This window comes from Pelmatolapia mariae, linkage group LG20 (genome assembly GCF_036321145.2).
Source record: "Pelmatolapia mariae isolate MD_Pm_ZW linkage group LG20, Pm_UMD_F_2, whole genome shotgun sequence".
Taxonomy (NCBI): Eukaryota; Metazoa; Chordata; class Actinopteri; order Cichliformes; family Cichlidae; genus Pelmatolapia; species Pelmatolapia mariae.
The window spans coordinates 39,731,105-39,750,275 of NC_086244.1; positions in this window are offsets into that span (position 1 = coordinate 39,731,105).

A 19,171-nucleotide genomic window follows, 5' to 3' on the forward strand; every position below is an offset into this window, starting at 1 on the left:
GGAACGCTGTGGTTGGCCCTGCTGGAAGTCTCGTCTGCTGCCGGGGCAATTGCTCTGTCCGCAACTCACGTTTTAACCAGAGTGCCAAGGCAAATCCGACTCCTGCTGCTGTTGCTGCTGCTCGAGACTTCTTCCCATCGAGCTTCTCTGTTTCCCCGCGTTTGCTGTCTTTTTAGTGATATTTTCTCCACCTTTTGGGCTCACTGTCGTACTTGGCTTGAAGTTAAGCAGCCAAAGGAGTAGAAATCCATGTCAGATAATTACCCTAGTGTGTGCGTGATTGAAGGTGTGTCGGAGAAACAACAACAGGCCAGTGCCAAAAATTAAAATAAAATAATGATTTGAGTTCTGATAAGTAAACAGAAGAATTTTATTTTTAAACACCTACTTCCTTTGCAGCTCCATAAATAGCTTTGTGATGGAAACTGTGAAGTGTCGATGACGAGTGACATAACTGGTTGGATGAATCGAGCGGAAAACTTTAAAGAGAGAAGCTGTCAGCAGTGATGGACTACCTGTATATGAGCCAAGCCTTTCTTCAGCAGTAGCCGCTCTGCCTCTGAATAGCAGGAAACTGGCCATATAAACAGCTACAGTTGATGGAGGGAGCTGAAGCAACACAAATCAACATAAATGCTCAAAGTGAGAGGGAAAACAATCTGAACATTTCCAGGTACAATGGAAACACCCCCCCCCCCCCCCCCCCCCCAACATGACGTGAATAATCTTTATTTTGTTTCTTTTGATCCTGATGTTTACATAAACACAGACTGATTTTACTTGTACTGCAGGAAAAAATGTGCATCTGGGCCAACTTCTTTGGAAGAAGATGCTTATCAGGCTCCAGCCCACTCAGTAAAACCGTGTCATTCCTGACTCGAAGGAATTTACAGGTGGGAGTAAAGGTTTTCCAAGGAACTTCCAGAGCAGGTAGTAAAGACCACGACATCATTGTTCCTGACAAACAACAAAACTATTGGGTGGGGGAGTGGCACGTCTACTATATGAACTTCCTTTTGTTGGCACACACTAATGTCAGTTGCTCTATTTGGTTAGGAATTCTAGAGAAGGCTGATTTTTAAGTGTATTGCCGGTTTAAAGGATAAAACACTTTATCTTAGGTTATACATATTAACCATTAACTATATTTATTTTTAGCTAATATCAGTAGGATGTTGGATACATATTAGCTATTATAAAGCACTTATTAACATCTTATTGTCTATATTTACCAGCTTTTCCCCACAATAACAGCTTGTTTAAGTATCATGATTTTGGGAGTATTAACCGCTGTATTTTGGAATAAGATACACTTTAGCCGTTTTATACTATAAATCTGAATGAACCTTTTCCTGCTTCCGAGTACATTTCAGTTTTTGCGAGCCTGCATGCTTCCCCCTCACAATAGAGACAATGCCGGACTTTATAACTTGAGGTATTTTCTCCTATTGTCATATAAAGTGTTACTTTGTGAAAGATGTAACAATAGGAACTATTCATTATCTATATTATACATAACCTTGCTGTAGACCTGACTGCCTAAAAAAGCTCCTTTAGCTACTTCCTTAAGCCAGCTTTCTACTGACTAGCTGCCTCTCATAAACAAGATGGTTTTTACATCCACTCTTACTGACAATATCTAATATACAAAATTAAAGAAAAGCATGCTAGGTCCCCCTTAAAGGAGTTTATGTGACCAGAAATTTTAATTCATTCTCTAACATTCATCTATCATGTTTTTTAACCACTGTGCCAGTCCATAGCCACTGAGGGGCTGGGTCCTGTCACAGCTGTCAAACAGTGGGTATACCCTGGACAGGCTGTTAGTCGATACAGGCTTATACAGTGCTGTGAAAAAGTATTTGCTCCTTTCTGATTTCTTATTTTCTGCATATTTGTCAAACTTGGAGGTTTCAGGTACATAATTCAGTTTAGCCAAGCAAGATTACTGACAGATCTTTGGAATCAAGAAATCACTTATGGGAAGGGAAGTAGGCTAAAAGATCTCAACACCCTGCTACACCCCATGTGACCAAAAACAGACACCGGCGATGAAATACCTTTCAGGAAACTCTCCTAAAAGGTAAGGAGTGTGAGTCCTCATGAGCTTCCTGATTATTCCCTGGAAGTCATTGAAAATACAATCAGCCAGCACAAGCTGTAAACAATAGTCATCCTGCTGTTTAACTGGATCTTTCTATCAAACGTTGTCACTGTTGCTCCATGGAGGAAATGGTTCTTGTGTTACATAAGATTTGAAACAGTCTTATATATGAAACTAATGTAAGTGTTCTGGCAAATGATTAAAAAATATATACTATTTATATGAATTGGGAAGCTCACTTTATGAATGTGTGTGGTTTGAGAGTTGTTTTTTCAGGTGTGGGTATATAGTGGTGTATTTTGATGCAGGCCTCAGGTGGCAAATATAAAACAGTTATATAATCAGAAAAAAAATGCTGCCTCTAATAAATAAAGGCACAATCACACAACCTGACACCAAAACTCCTGTTTATGAAAAATAAAGAGTCACAGAAAAAGATTTCATGACATGTCTGATATCAAACTCACACAACACTCCTTCTTCTATCACTAGAAAAGCAAAACAGTTCTGGAGCTTTCATTTTAACCCCTTTGGCCATATTTATATACAAAACCTCAAAGAAGCTCTACTGACTTTGTAGCTATTTATTTGATGTCTTTTATCAGTTATTTGAACTGAATAAAGTTATTTCAAGACATAACAGTAACTCCTGGCTCTGACTCTCCCGAGTGTTTTTGTTTTTTAACCATAAAAAAGAAAAGTTGTGTTGTTTTCACATCATCTGTATGGGTGTAGGCAAGTCATTTGGGCATAATAGTGTTATATGAAAGGTACCATTGACCTTTTCTGCAGGGTAAAGGTCAATGGTACCTCACGCCATCAGGGAATTTCCATTCCATGAAAGGGTGTACATGGTCTGCAACAACACTTAGCTAAGTAGTACTTGTCAAAGTAGCATCCACATGGTTTGGCAGAGCCCAAGGTTTTCCAGAAGAGAATTCTCCAAAGTATCACACTGCTTCCGCCAGCTTGCCTTCTTTATATAGTGCATCCTGGTGGCAGGTGTTCCACAGGTAAGTGGATCTGGCCAGCCACATGATGTAAAAGAAAATGTAATTCTTCAGTCCAGAACACCTTCTTCCAATGCTCCGTGGTCTAGTTCTGACGCTCACATTCCCATTGTTGATACTTTCAGCAGTGGACAGGGGTCAGCATGGGCACCCACATACACAACAAACTGCAAGTCACTGTGTATTCTGACACCTTTCTATCAGAATCAGCATTAACTTTTTTGGCAATTTGAACTACAGTAGCTTGTCTGTTGGATCAGATCACATGTGCCAAACATGCCTCCTCGCGCGCCAATGGTGATAGATACTGCAGACTGGAAACACGCCACAAGAACTGCAATTTTGGAGATGCTCTGACCCACTTGTCAAGCCATCACCATTTGGTCCTTGTTAAATGAGCTCAAATCCTTACACTTGCCCATTTTTCCTGCTTCTAACACATCAACTTTAAGGACAAAATGTTCACTTGCTCCCTAATATATCCCACCCACTAACAGGTGATGGCTTTAATCATAAAAGTCTAGTTGGTGACTGGTTGGCAACCATTGGTGAAATGTGAGTATGCCAGATGGGTAGTGGCTGCTGCCTGTCTCTAGGTGACATTTTTTCACAAAGAACTATTCAGTGCTGCATCGAAAACCTTGTTCCGACTGCTTTAGTTGCTAGCAGATAAAGTAGTTGGCAAGCATCTGCAGATAAGTTGGCATTTTCTGTGCAAACTACAGAAACCACAGCAAAGTGTTACACAAACCAGAATCAAAGAACCTTCAAAATAAAAGTTGTGCCTTAGTGCTGAAACCAGAACATTTCAAAAGCCAGTCTTTTCAGGTTCAATAGCTCTTGAAATCTGTTATGATGTGTCACATTACATTGTTCTTGACTGGATCCTACTTTTAAAACCAAACAAGCTTACACACTGAAACAGGTGTTGTAATGTGGGTTGATGTGTGCTGTTAGGTCAGGAAAGGAAAGGTCATGCTGCCCATCAAGTGTTACTCTCTTTCTCCACCCCTTTATTTTTTTTAAATAAAGAGAACAAGAAGGAATCCTGCTTTTCACATTACCACATTTCTGGAAACATTTCATGGAAACTAACCATCCACCATCATACACCCTCACTTATATTGTGCTATGATCGCCTCACATTTAGCTCTTGGCTGCTCTTTGATGTGTGCTAAGTATAATCATTGCATCACTCTCATTCTTATCAACACTTATCCAGACGTTTAGCCTCGCCTCTTTAACTCAAAGGATGATGCAGGGAGGAATAAAATGAGGAGAAGAAAACAAAGAATCTCCTCGTGGGAACCGGTGCGGTAAGAGATACATCCTCCTCTGCACGCATGTGAGGAGAGAGGCAAGAGAAGGACTCCTCTCTTCTTGAAGCTGAGGTCATCCTAAATTAGTTAATTAAAGCAGTTTGTTGCCAAAACATTAGATCATCCCCCAGCTTGTTTTGTCATTAGCTGAACTTGGATCCCTGCACTAGTCTCCTCTCAGTGGGAAGAACATGAAGGACAGTTTGTATTTCCAGTGGGAGAGAGCTGCTAGCTGTAACCTTACTAATGTCCAACTTTCAACTCCCCCGAGATTTACATTATTACAGCCTACAAATTGTTTTGTTCTTGCATATAGTCACACTAGCGGCCATATAGCAATCCCGTCATTTTGATTCCCTGTTAGTGTAGGATTAAGCATATTATCCCTTAAAATATATAGAATATAATGATATATTTGGGGATTGTACAGCTGCTTGATTACAGAGCTCAACAGTCCCTTAGAAAAACATTTCTATTTTCAGGCATGTTCGACATTTCTCATACATATTCCGTTTTTAATATATAGAATAGCATTGAAAAATGCGTATTTCCACAATATTACTCATGAATATAAAGGAACACAACGGCTGCTGGAAAATCTGCTCTGCCTCTGCCTCAAAATTCGGTTCTGAGCCTGTTTTTTATTCTCGCGAGAAGAATGGGGTTACCAAGGTACCGGGCACGCAGCGTCCTCCAAAAATTGCAAATGCCTCCGGCTAGCCAATGAGGGGAGCTCGGACCGTACCAAAGTGGGAACCGGTTTAGGGGTGCTCCTTAAAGCTTTCTCAAAGAAACTTGGCAATATTACAGGAACTCGGAATTTCACAACATGAAAGGGACAACAGTGTAAACGCATTATTACAGTACTATTGGAGAGACTGCAAAGCTTTAAATGTGCCCTTTTACAAAAGCCCAAATGTAACCGTATGGATTGTATTGACCGTATGTAACGAATGGATTCGTCCGCGCCAACATTGAAAGTTTCGTGAAAGTGAACTCCAATGCCGTTAGCTTGCTGTTGGTTTACTTGTGTTTAGATGCTTTGACACAGCTGTTGAACGTCGAACTGTATTTACTTTACTCAGAGTTGGTTTTGCAGGTGAGTAATCTTTTTGAACTGCTCATTTGTATAGGTTAATGTTACGCACCTGTATGAGGAATACACCTTTGCCACAGTGTATTGGCTAGTGGAGTCGCATCTAAGGAAGATGGACATCTTTTTGCATTGTGTTAAGGTGACCTTAAGATACGAATTAGTTTTACTATTGAAGATATTGACTGTGGATCTGTAGGTTCGCGATTGTAGAGTCTGAAATGGCCCACCGAGCTTGCAGCAGGCCTCAAATGTTGCTGAGAACACCATGCTGGAAAATGTGCTCTTTAACTGGAAACGTGCACAAAAGACGTGTTGCATAAGAAGAGGAAGTCGTGTAAAAGGATGTGAGTCTGGTTTAAAGGTCATGCAGAGCTTCTCTGTGCTCGGGATGTTGATGTATTGAAGCTCAGGTTTTTGCCAGGGGGGAGGAAAACGGTTCCCTTTTCTGTGTCAAAGGAGGAAGTTACGGCCCTAAATGCATTGCTGTTGAATTGGAGGTCCCTTCCTGTATTGACCCTAGCAGCCTTCTCTTTTGGATCAGCTGATTAAGTCCGGAGCAGGCTTTTTTTTTTTTTTTAAACCTTTCAATCTATATAGTCTATTTTATCTAATCTATCTATGTCAAACGCATGTCTAGACAAAGTGAGTTGTTTTGTATGTGATGTAAGCTCTGAATCATGTTGGGAAATTTCTCTGTCCACTCCTCTTTGCTAGCAGGGTCAAAAGGTCAGCTGAGTTATCTTTAAGATACCACAATGGGACCTGATTACAAAATTTTGCGCGTGAGGTAGGCAGGTAAAAGATTGCAGTAATGGGCACGAGGTGAGGTAAATGCCTTGCAACACTTTTCACCTGGGGCAACAGTCACAAACACACCACCTTGTAATTTCCATTCTTAATAATTTCCAGGATAGGAATGTGTGTCTTGCAGCCTAGAAAAGTCACTCACTTGCCACTTTTTTGTTGTTGCTGTGGCTTGTAATTGAGCTAATGTAGATAGGACTGGTTCTTCATCTATACTGGAAAAACATTACTACTATTCAAACATGTTTATAGCAGTGGTGAAGCTCTGGACTACTGGTATTCGCATTTGACTGCTGAAGAATTTGCAAAGACTTTGTTTCTGAAGAGAGGAAACATCAAATAGTAGCAGGAGTGTGGGTTAGTGTTGTCTGGAAAGAAGCTTATGGGGCTTTTAGACGGAGACCCACCGCAGCCCGAGGGTGTACTTTCACTGTTTTTGAAGCAATAGACGAGATCCTGCTCTTCTAATGCGATTGGAAGATGTTGCGTTAACATTGATAACAGCCTTTTGTCTAGTTCAGGAACTTTGCATGCTACTTGGTACCAGCAGTGCCAAAATAGTGGTGGAAATAACAAGGCCAGCCTACAATAACAAAGGGCTGTTTGGTTTTGTTTTAATTCATTGAAGAGCGTGTCACTGAATAGCACTCGCGGAAACCGTGCTTGTGTATAAGGGTGCATAGTTAGACGTAGCAATCCACTGTTTTCTTATGAACTTCCTCTCACCTCTAAAGACATGTTGACTCGGTCTTTTAGGCTATCTGATGCATCCTGAAGCAGAAGTGAATATCTAATATTGTAGATGACTGTAGTTATGATTTTGTGCTCGTATAAATAAAACAAATAATATAAATTTCCTTTTTTTTAAAGCTTCTATTGTAGCCTCAGTTTTCTCTTAGTTCACAGGAGTGCCACCCAGTGTGGTTATTTGTGTCACTGTTGCCTTCCTATCAGCGTGAAGCAGTCTGGTCATTCTCCTCTGACCTTTTCACCCAGAGAACACAGCTCATTTCATATTTCATTTTTTTTTATTCTCAGAAAATCTTAGAGATGCTTGTTCAGGAAAATAATAATAATAATACATTTTATTTGAAAGCGCCTTTCAGAACACTCAAGGACACTGTACACAGTAGAATAAAAAAGCAACATAAAGGCAAGCAGTTTACACAATCATAAAAGCATAAGACATAAAACAAATTTAAAATAGCAGAGTGGAGAGGTTATGTGGGATAAGCTATTTTGAACAAGTGAGTTTTGAGTTGGGACTTAAAGAGAGAGAAGGAAGAGATATTTCTTAAATCAGGAGGTAGGGAATTCCAGAGTCGTGGAGCAGAGCAGCTGAAAGCCCTGCTCCCCATGGTGGCAAGACGGGGGGAGGGGGACGGAGAGAGAAAGGGAAGAAGAAGATCTAAGACATCGAGATGGGGCGGTGATCTGAACCAGATCAGGGAGATATGGAGGAGAGAGATGATGAATAGCCTTAAATGTGTACAAGAGTATTTTGAAATTGACACGATATTTGACCGGGAGCCAATGACGCTGCTGCAGGACAGGAGTGATGTGGTGGATAGAAGGGGTCCTGGTGATAATACGGGCAGCAGAGTTCTGGATGCGTTGGAGCTTGTGGATGGATTTTTGAGTAAGACCAAAAAGAAGTGAATTACAATAATCAATCTGGGAAGTAACAAGGCTATGGACAAGACTGGCAGTAGCATGTGGGGTGAGAAAAGGATGGAGACGATTAATGTTGCGCAAAAAATGCCAGTAGATCAGCAACTTTTGAAATGCTAGCCAGCACCAACAATCAAGCGATGTTCCATATCGCTTTCTTCTTTGTTCTGATGCTCGCTTTGAACTTCAGCAGGTTGTGTTGACCGTGTTGACCATGTTGACTTGGATAAATGGATTGGGCTGCAGCTATGTGATTGGTTGATTAAGTGTCTATGTTGGCGAACAATTAAACAGGTGTACCTAACAAAGTGGCCAGTTGCGTAGTAGCCTTTAACACGGGACTGTAAATCTTTATAAATCAGCTTTAAATGAGCAAGGTTTTTCTTGTTTAAAATTTTTTTTTTGCACAACATATTTCATAATATTTGCCCAAATATAAAAGACATGTTTGATCATCAAAATGTCAGGTGTGAAAAGATAAGACGATGGATACATTTGTCACAGTAAAGTATCAGACTCATGGACTTTAATGTAAGAGGACAGACGCGGCTATGTGTGTCATTCTGAACCAGCAGAAACCCAGAATGATGCTTTGCTGTCCCAGAGTCTCTCAGAGCATCTTTTTAAGAACAAAAAAATCTTTCTTGTTGTTTACTTTTCAGTATTTTTGTCCTTCTGGTGGTGCCTCGTCTTAATTTTAGCCTTTCTGGGAAGGGGGGGGGAAAAAAAAGGAGCAATCCTTTTTAGTCAGTGACTGTAATGTCACAGTTTGTGCCCAACATAGCTGCCACACAGACACACACATGCTGGAACATCTGAAAAGTTACCCCAGCCTGCTGTGATGGCACTCATAATAGTTTGGCTCACCGCTGGAGTCTAGTCGTGTTCCGTTTTCTCTCAGCTTATCCACACTGTTTATGTGGCAGCAAGCCTGTGATTAGCTGCAAAATATCATATTTTCCATTGAAACCTACACACCATCCATCACAACAAATAGCCACCAAAATAATAGTGTGGCTTAAGCTATGTAATGCTCCACTAGCTGTAGACTGTAATATAGCCAACAACAAGGGAAAAATGTTTTTCTTTGCAGAGTGCACGTTGGGTTTCTGTGTGTGTATGTGTGTGTTTACATGTAAACACTCGTCTTTGAGAGAAAATACAATGAGTTCTGTTTTAGTCGAGTTTTGCCGAGATTAATAAAGGGAGAGTTTGGAGTGGTGTGTTCGTAGGAGGCACAAAGACTCCCACTACACTTGTTGCAGCAGTCGGTATTATTCATCGTGTCACATGGACTGACTCAGAGGCTTGCGTTTTCACACTTGCTGCCTGGAAGCTGTCAGCGTTGCATTGTTTTGCTGAGTTTGCCAAGTCCTGCTTGTTGTCTCTATCTCTTCTTCTCCTCTTTTGTGTCTTTGTAGCTTCCTGACTTGTCTCTGGCTCTCATCTGTTCCATGGTGCCACCTGTGTTTTGAATTTTATCTTCATCCTGTCCTGCAGTTTATCTGCACTAACATGGCGATGAGGTCATCTTACACTGACACTGTTATTCAGACTGGGGAGAGTAATCTGCTCCATTTGGCCAGAGTATACAGCGCAGCCACAGCTACAGTTGGGCGTTATGCAACACTGTTCCAAGAACTACTTTACGTTGGATGAACCAGATTAGTATCAGATTTATTTACTCACACGTCACTAAATATGATGTTCATTTTGATTGCAAGTAAATGGTAAATGGACTTGTGAAGGGCTTTTTGAGTCTAAGCCCTCAAAGCACTTTTTCATAGCACTTTCTAACGATCACACAGACTCCCTGTCGTCTGCTGAGTCACAGCCATCCAAATGTGCTGGCGATCAGAGGTCAAGCATCTTTTCTTGTGCCCATATATACAGTACTGTGCAAAAGTCTTGACCCACCCATTATTTCCTGATATTTTTGCTAAGAAAATGGGAAATGGGTGCAGAGTGTGCACTGGCTGAAATGCAGCCCCAGACAATGACAGAGCCTCAACCATTTTTCACTAATGGCTGTAGACACTGTTGTACATCTCTCATCTCCAATTAATGACAGTTTGAACCAAATATTTCATTATATTTCATTTGGATCGATCACCCAGAGTCCAGTCCTGGTCCTCAGAATGACCTTGTTTCTTGTTTTTTACGCACATGGCTTTCGGATACTGTTCACACTGTGTAACCATCTTGTTCGCTTTTCATAGATTCAACTAAAGAAATGTGAAATTGCTTCTTTGCTAAATTCTCTGTTGTGTAGACACAACACTGGTTTACCCCTTTAGTTATGTGTGTTTTTATGCTTGAATGACTCACGGGTCTGTGTTAAGTGGGTTAGCAAAGAAAGCATTCCTCTGAAAATGATCAGGTACAAAGTGTGGACTGAAAATGAGTGAAAAGAGCAGCCAATGTTTAAACTTTGAAAGCCTTTCAGAAAAGCCTGGAGAACTATTGCTCAAGACCACTCTAAAAATGACAAAGTCCTCCTTGGAAGCAAAATAAATCAAATGAGGGGTGACTTAAAGTGTTTGCACAATATTGTACATTGAAATGAGTTTACTGAACTCATTCCTTGGCCATTAAAAGAAACCTATTCTGCTTGTTTTCAACTCACGGACAGTTAAAAAATAATCCTTACTTATTGTTACTAGGTCTTCGTGCAGCTCTTCAGTTCCTCTTTCAGAAACGAGCTCTGCTCCCTTTGAGGCAACTTTTTTTTCTGATTGGCTGTCCATTACAGTAGACTTGAAATGTAGCTATGCAGGACTGCTGTGTTCACAGGTGGGACTGCCTAAAGCAAAGGTGTCCAACTCCAGGCCTCAAGAGTCCTGCAGGTTATAGATATCACCCTGGGTCAACACACCTGGATCAAATGATTCAGGCCTCTGGAAAATTTCAAGACATGTTGATGAGGTAATTTAACCATTTAATCAGCTGTGTTGGATCAAGGACGCGTCTAAAACCTGCAGGACACTGGCCCTCGAGACCTGGAGTTGGACACCTCTAGCCCTAAAGCAAAACATGAAGAGCAGTCTGAAGTCTGAGCTTTTTATGCTTGCAGAGATTACATGCACTCACTGATCTTGATGAGCTTTTAGACATTGATCATGTTTTAATATTTTAACCATTGTATTCAGTATATCTATGGAACAATTATAGGTCTACTTTAAGAAAGTCCTTCATTGCAATATTTTAATGTCATGAGATAAAAGCAAGAACTCGTAAGTGAAGGGTAATGTGAGGTTGTTGAATTTTTATGGTCTAGTGGATATATTAACTTATTCAATAACCTTCATAAAGTGTTAATAGGGGAATATTTAAGATTCATTTCAGTGTACTGCAGCTGGCTATGGTGTTGAGGATCGGCTGAAGGCTTTAAGGACACTTGAGCCTAAAGCAAGTGGAGAATTGCTCTATGTGTCTCTACGATGGACTTACTGGGCTGCAGTGACTCCCACCTGCACTCACCAGAGGAGGAGCTGGTTATAATGCTTCATTATATAAGAAAATACTTGCAGAGACGGGCCTCATATGCAGTATTGTTTAGTGTCTCCTTTCAGTTGCAGATTGCTCATTCTTTTTTGTCTCTTCCAATTATTATTTTTGAATAGCTGAGCAAAGCAGATTTTCTGCCCCCAGTGTCTGAGAAGTGTTATTTAGAACCAAAGCCTCTAGAAACTGATCAAACGTTTTTACATGTTTTTTTTTTTTTTTTCGTGTTTCATGCTGTTTTTTTTTGTTTGTTTTTTACAGAGAGAATTCTTTGAATTTCCCGGTCAGGTTAAGCCCTCTCTGGTCCAAATATCCTAGATGGTAGGAGTCATGCGGCCGTACTTACAGTTTAGTCAAGTCTCCTCCTAAGAAATGAGGTCAGTGTGACTTCTGGTCCCGGCAATCTGTGCCTCTGTATCTCCTGACTTCTCGAGGTCAGCAGCTCGGGGCTCTCATGTTGGTGTAGTGACTAAGAGATGCTGTGTAGCACAGAGAGGAACTTGACCTATTAAAAGGAAAACTCATGATTTTTTTTTTTTTTTTTTTTTAATTTTTTAATGTTTAGTTTTATTTTCTGTGGAGTTGCTAGCTGTGCGAGCCTCCACAAGAGGAAAACAGGTTTCTGAAAGTTTTACTCTAGCATTTTTTTACTAAAATAGGTATTTTGTTCCCAGTATCTACAGTTAATGGTGTTTTTGTTTGGCGCTATTATATACAAGCAGCCCACACACACACGCACGCACGCGCGCCCGTTCAGCTATTTTAGTGAGGACCTTCATTGACATAATGCTTTCCCTAGCCCCTTACCCTAACCATAACCTAATTGAAACCCTGACACTAAAACCACATTTTGAGCCTCAAAAAGGCCTTGAGCCTTCAAACTTGTGAGGACCGGTGAGTGTGTCCTCACAAGTGACTGTTGGTCCTCACAAGTATAGTAGAATGCAGATTTCGGTCCTCACAAAGATAGCCAGACAGGAACACACACACACACACACACACAGGGCCATTAATCATAGTTGAATCAGATACTGGGATCTAGACAGTTAACACTGAAGTAGTTGCAACGACAGAAGTAGAAATATCTGGTTTGGTGAGTCTGTGCTTAGCTTTGACGTGTCACTGACTGCTTGCTCATCAGTTCTTGGATCCTACACACATGACTGCGCCTGTTGGAAAGCATTTACGTGTGTGTGTGTGATACGGTGTGTTCGCGCTTCTGTATTTTTTTTTTTATTTTTTTTTTGCGAGGATCTTCCTTGTCCTCCATGTGCTCCACCCTGCTGACACAACTGACTGATGTCTGGATGCCACCCATCCTTTTCTTTATTCCCAGAGGTCTATGCTTCATCACTGCATGTGTGGGACACTCTGCCTCTTGCTTGTCATCGGTGCCTCTGGCTGTTTTGAGGTCATTATTTGGAAACGGGCTTCTGGTTAACCATTATTTACCCTGCCCCCTCTACACAGGGGCTACTGACCTACTAACCAAATAAACAGTTTTTAACATGTCGCTATGCTATAGATCTCTGCTGCTGTGTCATGTTAGTATCACTTTTGCAATGCTGTCTTCATGTAGATGCAAATTGTTTGTAGTGTTGTACAGAGTCCATTTCACGAGGAAGGACCGATCGTGATTATGAGTTAGTTTTTGAGTTGGAAAGAAATGCATACGTGAGACGATAAATGGCAGTCAAAGAATTCAATGAGAAGTTGATATTTGAAGGGAAGTTTAAGAAAGTGTCAGATTTGACTGTTTATTCTATAAATGCAGTTTTATTCACTGGTGACTACTGAAAGTAAAGTTACTTAACATGATGCTTTAAAATAAGTACATGCAGGTTGTCGGGTTATTTATGTCATATTGTTAGATTTGTGGTTATATTGTTAGGGGTAGCTTACCATAGTGGGAAAACATAGTTATTATCAGCATACGTGAGTAAGACGGGTAAATGAGCTATATTCTGGAAACTGTTATCCACATGTTGCTTGAACAAAGCACATGGTCTTTTAAGGGCAATTTTGTTTCTGACTTCAAAACAAGTCAGAAAATGACTTTCCAACTCTGTAGGAGGGACTCTCCTAAGAGCAAATAAATGCAGGTTTAGTCCTGAGCCGCCTTTCCCAGCTCGCTGAAACAATGTGCGGATTGATGTAAGCTTAAGTAAACTGTGTTCTTAATGAGCACAGATCTAATCTGGTACACAGTCATTAGTGTTCTTCCCACTAATTCCATAATGGACCTGTAGCTTCCAGTTACTGTTGTTAAACAAGGCGTGATGCACCATTAGCAAAGTTATGTGCAGGGTTGTAGTGAGTAGCCTTGCTTTGAGGCACAGCATTGGCACGTGTTGTGTTGCGTTGCTGGGTTTTTAGAGCTTGAGTGGTTGCAGGTCAAGTAAAAATGTAATTAGCCAGCAAAGAATTCATAGCGGCATCATTCTTCTTTATGCTGCCATTTTTCTCTCTTTCTCTCTCTCTTTAAGAATGAGGATTTTAATTTGGGATCATAGCTTGACTCTGACATCACAGAATTTGTACTGAGGAGTTTGGACGTTAAAGGCCACTTGTTGGGTGAAAAGTGTAGTTTTAGTTTTGTAACACACATATGTTGCTGGAGCTTCAACTTTTTTTCAGGTGTTCAGATATAAAAATTAGCTGCATTTATTTGTTTTGTTTACAATTTGTTTAAAAAATTTGCTTGGGGATTATTAAAGTATTCTGATTCAGATTTTATATCGCACCAATATAGCTATTCAGGAGTATTTATGCCTGGGAAATAGTTGGATGTACAATTGTTTAAATAAATAAATAAGTAACCAAACGATGAAAAAGTATTCATAAGATGAACCTTTGAGGGAAGTGTAGAATCCAGTGTATACCTATTTCAACCAGTAACCAATCATATGTTTCCTTACTGTGTGTTTTGTATATGCTGGGGGTGAGGGAGGCAATCAGAAGAAAGTTCACTTGAGTACCTTTTAACACAATTCACAGTCATGTGCCATGTCAAGTCCTGGAATTTAAAATGTGGATGTGCACGTGAACAGAACAGGACTGCTTTAAAATCTGCCTCCTGTGAATTCTCCTACTTAAACTGCATTACGGAATCTCTGGAGTACCTTTTTAATAGAGTAGAGTAGAAGTGGGCAGTATGAATAAAATCCTCTTCCTGGGTTAGTGGGGACATACAATTTCATTTACAGCAGTGCCTGCAAAGATCTAATGAAACCTGAAATGTTCAAGGAGTAATTGCCTCAGTAAGAACTGTGTGGTGAAGAGTCCTTGAGTATCATGTTGATCTGTGTTGGTCAACACTTTAGGTGCATCCACACAGAAAGCAGTTTGCTCTTTGTGCAGCACTTTGTTGTTGATGGGGATGTCCATTTACCGCCCTGTCATATGTCAATCAATGGTAACCTTCACTCTCTTTGGTAATTGCTTCAGTTTAACTTGGGACCTGCCCACTTAAATAACTGCTGGAAACATGAAGTTTAAAGTTGTCCAGTGTCACTGAAATTCTGTGGTCTCTGAATGCAAATGCCCTTCACTGTGCGAACTAGCAGGAGTATCTATAGAGAAACTTGGACCACAGGAACGTAACTTCTTGTGCTTTTCATCCAAGCTCTTACAGCAGTGCTTTTGAGAAGTTTTCTGTGAGTTATGTTAACACTCCTACTCTGTTACCTCAGTTTGATTCCTGCAGGGTGACAGACACTGGGCCTGCTTGGACATGCCAGCATGTAACGGGAAGAGTAATGTGACATGTTAGCCCAGCAAGTCCCTGCATTTGTGAAGTGTATCTGGGTGTGTGCATCAAGTGACAGAGATTATAGTTGTGGTATGAGAGAAAGTGGGTGGAGCTGTAACGTTATCCCCCCTCACACTCTTTCGGTGGTCTCGGAATCAAAAAGTGTGCGAGTGAGTGTGGGGGGGGGGACTTCCAGTGGGTTGTCAATATTGACTCAACATTGTATGAGAGCCTGTGTGTGCATCTGTGTATCATAGATCACAGAGTATTTGCCAAATGAGAAGGCACCACACATTCACACTAATACATTTAATCCACCTGCCTCCTCTGAGTCTCAGAGCACAGTCATGTGTGTTAATGGAAGACGTTCAGGGAACGCTCTGACTGCTTCAGATCCCATATCTCTGTCTCAGTCATAAATTTTAAATATATGAGAAAATTCCACATTTGCAAAGAAGTATCATCCTGTCTTGGTGCTTCGGCATCCTTTTTACACGATATAGTCCTGTCCTTATAGGATCATAATATAATTTCATAATAAAATCTGGTATTTAGTTTTACATCTTTGTTTAGGTTCAGAGTTACAGAGGTATCGTTCTGAAATATGTCAGCTCTAGATTTTATGGCTGACTTGTAACTCCACTAAACCTTCTAAATTATCTTTTCTGTAAATGCTGAGATATTGATCATTATATTTGAGTTTTTGGATTTGCTTTTTTGTTTGTTTGGGGTTTTTTTGGGCTTGAGATGGCTAATGATGTCAGTCTGAAGTAGCCAATTGCTGACTCTACCCTAAAATAGTAAACTTTTGTTGTTGTTTTTGCTCAGCTGATCTTATGTGCAGTTTTATGGTGTGACAATCATAAAAATAAATGTAATGATTTAGCTTAACTTCCCAAATAAATGCACAGAAGTTATTAGCTAATGCTAGCAAGCTGGGTTAGCAATCTTGCTAGCATCAGTTAGCCAAATAAACTATACAGGTGCATTACAGAGAACTGGATAACTGCTTATATATAAAGTAATAATTCTCTTAAGCTGGGTATTTTAAAATGGGATCCCTCTGAGATTGACTCACCTTTTAAAGCCTAACTCAAGTGACCATGAAAGAAACTGCAGTTTTTGTCACATCTCTGTTTTTTGTTTTTTTTTTTCTGCCTGGAGGGTGTTCACAATTGCCTCTTGTTCACTAGCACTGCCTCTACTCTACTCTACTGGGTTTCGGTCGTTTTTCCATTACATTTGAGAACCAACATAATGCGTGTGGGGTGTCGTTATATATACCTGCTGCTAAACCAATAGTAAACACCTCATTGTTGGACCATAGTGTCAGTTTGTGTTTAGCCATTTCACTTGTTGTGGGTTTCAAAAACTGGCGGGTTTGATTCTTGTGAAGGAGTTGCTGTCATGACTCATCCATTGATGTCACTCCCCCCTTCATCTCGACCTGCTTACGTCGAGTAGGTACTAAAAAGTACCTGGTACCTGTCTTACCACCTAATGGAAAACCCTAATGGTCTGGTCAAGCCGAGTAGGTAGTAGTGGGAAAAGAGGCTAATATGTCATACTGGTCAGAGATCATGTAGCTCTACATACGTGACGAGAGAACGTGGAACAGAAAGGGAGAGGCTAAAAGGGGAAAATTTTTGACACAGGATAAAAGTTAGCAGATTATGCGCAGGGGGAATAGAGAAGTTTTTTGTGATAGAGAGGAAGGAAGGGAGGGAGGAGAGCCTAATCGGAGGTGGAGGTAGAGAAGGTGTTGGAATGTGTCAACCCAGCTGAACTATTTATTGTCCTATCTCACCTACTCCCGTTGTGTTAATGCAGAGCCGTCAACAGCGTTTCCTCTGCAGCACGGAGTGGAAGTCCCCTCCTACTGCTGCTGCCTCAGAAGAATGACCGACCGCTTTGTTCATGTGTGTCGGACTCAAACCTGTGACTGTGAGCACCTGAATCTGTGTATGTGTTTGTTGGTCTGGTGCAGCCTGCCCTGACTGCTCCTTTAAACAAGCGCCGCTGTGTGTTCAGACTGTAATGTGCAAGAGCAGCTCAGCCACAGTGTGGAAGATGTTAAGAAAAAAAATATTGAATGTAGAAGACAAGTTTGTTTCGCTTTTTTGTGTTCTTTAAATATAGTACACACAGCGTTATATATAGTATTCCAAGAATACTGTCGAGGTATTCCAGTAGTAAGGCTTCTCCTGAACTGCTGTTTTACTGCCTTCAATGACAGGATATCCTCAGCCACACCTCTTTGATAATAATATTTGCTTTCTTGAATTCGCCCACTGTCTGTTAAGCCACTTCCCTTCCCGACTTTCTCACTTACTAGCATACATCGTTATCTCTGGATCTGTTGGAGAGGAAAGGGGTAATATTTCACTTGAAGAAAGCCACGAGTGTTTTTATTTGGACATTGTCACAGATGGTAAATTAAATGGAACCCACCTGGAAAATTGTAGTCCTCTCAACTCTAACATTAAATGGTTTGGAGGTTGACACCAAACAAAGCCCTTATGATTAGGGATGCCGCGTTTCCATTTGGGATTAGATGCACATATGTTGGCTTTGGGTACCGATACTGAACACTGACCTAACACCTAATCAGTTTTTTTTTATTATTATTAGTAAGTCAACATTAGGATGGATTTTGCTTTAACTTTGCAAATAAATCCAGTAATATAAATGTACTAAATCTGTATTTATCATTTAGGAAAATGTCAAATCAAATTAGGCCTGAGATGGGCAATATTTATCTAAGGCACAAATCTAATTTAAGCTCTGCGTGAGAGTCATTACTCTGCTGCATGAAACTGTTATTTACAGTTTGGTTTCTCCTTTTCCGGACCCTCGACCCCACCCGCCCTCCACCCGTCTGTAGAGCTGCAAAAAAGGCAGGAAGTGAAATAACAATAATTGAGTTGATGACAACACTTAAGTGTTACACAAACAAATGCCCTGCTAGTTTCTGCCTTTATATAATGTCTCTCTGACTAAAGATAACAAGTGAAAGTAGATGAGAGATGGAGGCCAAGGCGTCTTCTTGCTGGAACTTTCCAGTCAAACCAACTTGGTGTGACCACAGTTGACTAACTTTACATTTAAGTAAAGGGAGACTGTGTCGCAGGCATTTTTGGGAGTACATTAGCTCTCCTGCTAGCTGCTGCTGTCCCATCAGCTGTTGTCACTCATATCTGCTGCAGCTTTTTAAGTCAAGGTCAGAATTCTGTACAGTCCACATGTTAGATCAGTGCATCTCTGCTCCGGAGGGACTGGCCGTTTATCTCTACAGTGTTAAGATGAGATGATAAAATACAATCCACAGAGTTAAGTTTGGATTTATTTATTTATTTATTTATTTATTTGCTCTGAAAAGTCTTCATGGGGACGAGAGGGTCAAGAGGTAAAAACTAGTAATACAGTGTTTGCAAAGTAATCTGATTGGAGTGCAACACATACAGTTTACATACTGCTTCCACTAGATGCTGATTGCCGAAGCGTTTCAGTGACCTACAATGTTTCTTTACCTTTTTTTTTCTGAGACTGAGAATTCTGCTAAAGCTGTTAAAGAAACAGCTTTCTTCTTCTCTGATTTTTCCCTTATAGTGACTGGTGATACCTCAGCATCCGGATGTGATACACAAAGCCCCATTGCCTTTTCTGGTATTAACGGTGCCACGGTTCTGGGTAACTGACGGGACAATATCAAGGAGTTAAAAAGTGTCGGGAAGGTTTGTGTCACTGCTTGGAAAAACTCAGGCTTCCTGTTCACATAGTGTTGGGTTTTTTGTTTTTTTTTCCTCCTCCGGCCTTTTCCTGAGGTGGAGTCTTCCCTTGGATGTGGGAGGAGACGGGGGAGAGTCTTATAGCTTGAAGAGCAGAGACTCCCTCCAGGTTAGTGTTCATTTG